Source organism: Gavialis gangeticus, unplaced genomic scaffold (genome assembly GCF_001723915.1).
Source record: "Gavialis gangeticus isolate Ggan-Ray unplaced genomic scaffold, GavGan_comp1, whole genome shotgun sequence".
Taxonomy (NCBI): Eukaryota; Metazoa; Chordata; order Crocodylia; family Gavialidae; genus Gavialis; species Gavialis gangeticus.
In genome coordinates this window covers 34,139,688-34,143,253 of record NW_017728997.1, presented here as the reverse complement: position 1 = coordinate 34,143,253, position 3,566 = coordinate 34,139,688, and the positions used below count along the sequence as shown (strand labels likewise).

The window sequence follows — 3,566 nt, the reverse complement described above, 5'->3', positions numbered from 1 at the left end:
CAGAGGGTAGATTCAGTCTAGATATCAGGAGGCGCTACTTTACTGTCAGGGCAGCTAGGATCTGGAAGCAACTTCCAAGTGAAGTGGTGCTGGAGGTCTTTAAGAGGAGACTAGATGAACACCTTGCTGGGGTCGTTTGACCCCAGTACTCTTTCCTGCCAAGGCAGGGGGTCAGACTTGATGATCCACTCCGGCCCCTTCCGACCCTACCAACTATGAAACTAAGCTCATTATTAACCATGTGTTCCTGACACAGCACCACGCTAATTAGAAGTGCTTATACACCATGTGCATCAGGAGTGCAACATGCCCCCGTACTGAGAAGATGGCAGTAGCGCGCTCTGAACTAAAGCACAGATATGTTTTAGTTCAAAGCACACCACTGCCATTTTCTCAGCACAGAGGTGTGCTGCACCACTGATGTGCAACACACAAGGCTGTCAAACCATCCCAATTTATGTGTTCCAGCAGACTCGATTAATCAAGTCTCCTCCCAGGCAATGGATTTCCAGCGTCAGACCAGACTGCCCCCATGTGTGCAAGTGCCCTGAAAGTAGGACTCCAGCCACACTCCTCATTAACACTGAAACTCACTTTGCACAGCAGGCCTCCCAAACAACTGCATTCTGATTCCCAATACTAAGATTTTATTGATCATCATTCTGCAAAAGATTACTCCCTGCACAATACCTCCACTTCCAAATTTCACTCACCTGCAGCATGCACATCCCATTTCCCCCCACCCCATTACTCCTCAAACTTTCCTACACTACCAGGCATATCCTCAACACTTGTAATGGGAGGGAGACCATGGAGTACACAACTTCCTCGCTCCTGAAAAATATTCAGGATCTTTAGGTAGGCTAGCTACATGTAAAATGACCATGAATTTGAACCTGTGTAAAATTACAGTGCGTTTAATCATCCTTCCTTTTTGCATCCTTTTAAATTGTTCCATCAGGGTTTTCCATTGTATTATTAAAGTACCACTACAAATGAGTCTTGATCCTGACTGGCATCTTCGGATACTATCATCATTTTGTCACCCATTCGTATATAGCACAAATCATTTCTAAAATTTTCAATGAACTTCCAGAACACATTTAAAATGATTAAACTGGCTGTACTTACGTGAGGAGCTGGTTCTCATTTTCTTTGCAACAAATTACACCAATTTCAGAAACAAGATATTTTGTTATTTATCCATGTTAAATTACTAGATTGTGGCATAATACCTGTAAGTTGTGCCCACCAAACCAGTCTCCCACTTGTTTAAAAAGGAAGGGAGAACTAGCTTCAACTGGTGGTTGCTAAAGTCTTTTAATCTAAACAAAATATAGAATTTTGAGAAATTCTGTTGAAAGAGGCTCCATTTCATCTTCTTGCAGGAAGAACAGCTGAAAATGAAATAGACTTTATAGGTGGTTTTAGTAGCTAACTACAAAGATATATGAACGATACTATGCTGCATACTATAAAATAATTATTCATTCTGAGACTCGAATCTTTACCAGGAAAAAAAAAAAAGTTTAATTGCGTATTATGGAATACTATAGTAATGTACCCTACAGTGTTCAATTAAGATTACTTTTTTCTTTTTTTGACAAATGAACTTAACTACAAAATTGCACCTTTTGTCAAGATGCCATATGGATGACCATACATATTGGCAAGCTGTTGAGATTTTTTGATAATCTGAAAAATTACTACACTAAAAAACAAACAAAACCAAAAAACTGTCAGATAAAGCACTCTTGAAATTCACAGAAGAAAAATTCTAAAGCAGGGCAAAAACTAAAAATTTGTACTTTTTCCCCATTTTATGATTCAATTAGTAAAGCAGAGGTTGTGTACTCATTTCTCTAGTTTTCTACAGATGTAGTCCTGAGGTTTCACACTTAGCAAGCTCACAAGAAGCTGAAAGAGCCACACAGGGCCTCCAACATCTTTAGTGTGATAACACCACAGATAAAATTAATTTGCTATTAATCCATGCTTAATCTACCACCAATCTTCCAGCGTATTGAACTCCCATAGGTCAAAAAACAGTGTTCTAACCAGGACAAAATTAAAATGTCACAATTTAAAACCCATGCAGTTTTACAGGTGCTTCTAGAAGGGCCACTGTTGTGGGCTATAGAACCTGTACTTTGTAATCCTTATACTTAATACATGCAACTAAGAGTGATACTCTTCTGTTTTTCAAGCACTTTTTTCCTTTTATGTTAAAGAAAATAATGCAGATTTGGAAGTTAAATTGTAAGTTTATTCATGCTTAATATTAAAGCATGCAAAAAGCCAGGAAAGTCAAAGAGATAATTTGCATCTACAAATTCAGGACATTAATACCCTATATTTTGTTAACTTCAGTACCCAGAATGAATGGCCTTTAGAGCCATTATAATATAACCTACTCATTGTAATCTAAAATTTCCAAAAAGCACTAGTTACAATGCCTACAATCAGGTTTAAAAGTTAAAACCACCTTAGAATCAGGGTGTAGCCACTTAAGCTACAGCACAAAAATATCTGTAAATAATGAAAATGGGAGGAATCAAACTGGCTTATCTAGCTGATGGATACCAATATGACAGAACAACTGGACTCCAGAGACTGAAGGTCATCAAAAGTTATAAAGAGGGATAAATTAAGATTGTACAGTCTAGTATTTACTGCTTACATGCTTGACTATACACCTGAAAGTATTTTTTGCATGTAATAAAATAAGGGCATTGTTATAAATCCAAATCTAAATGGATGACTACACGAACAAAAGGCACATGCTACTAAACAGAAACTTACCACGTAAGATTCTTCCTGACTCATGGGAAGACACTGGTCACTTGCTGTGTAACCTATGGAAACATAATTTATTCCATGCTTGCTTTTACAAGATGTAAAGCCAACTCAGCTTACCTACCTCTAACTGTTGAAAACACTTCATAAACTTGTAGGACTTTGGAAGCCAAGGCCACATTAGCTGAACTGCTAGGTCCAGCATCATCATCAGTAGTGCTAGCAGCAGTTTTAGCTTTTGTTTCAAAACATCTAACTACTCAATTCCAGGACTTTAATTTTTAAAAAATACATAAATTAACTGAATTTTCAGGTACCAGATTAACTATGCAGTGCAGATACTGAAACAAGCCTTTCAAAGCAGTACTACTACTCCCAATGTCAGAACCTTTCACTCAAGGCAGCAGTTGGCAACCTTTTCAGGCTGCAGGCTGAATTGTCCCAGTTCAAGTCAGAGGTGGGTGGCACATGGACTCTGGGACCCAGCTGCCACCGCATTTCCCCACAATGTCACACCGAGAATGTCAACAGCCTGCCCACTTGATTAGGACAGGAACAATTCACCTACTGAAGGTTCATCTCTGCAGACAAGATCAAATTGCTCTGCAGGCCGTAAGTTGCCAACCTGTGAGTTAAGCTAAGTCATCTTTAAGAAATCAGTACCATACTTACCTGAATCTAAGATACCCCCCCCCCCCCAATTAGATTCTGGATATGGAAAAAAAAAAAACTTAAATTTGGAGCAGGGGGAGGCGGGGCAAGCTTGCTGC

General features: G+C 38.9%; 1 long non-coding RNA gene across 1 annotated transcript in view; it reads right to left on the bottom strand.

Moving 5' to 3' along the window:
• LOC109289130 overlaps nt 1-3,566 on the bottom strand; it is an 8,677-nt gene that overhangs the window by 1,937 nt on the left and 3,174 nt on the right. Inside the window, exon 2 of the long non-coding RNA XR_002095304.1 lies at nt 2,803-2,855. This is a non-coding gene — a long non-coding RNA (uncharacterized LOC109289130). The remainder of the gene's footprint in view (nt 1-2,802; nt 2,856-3,566) is intronic.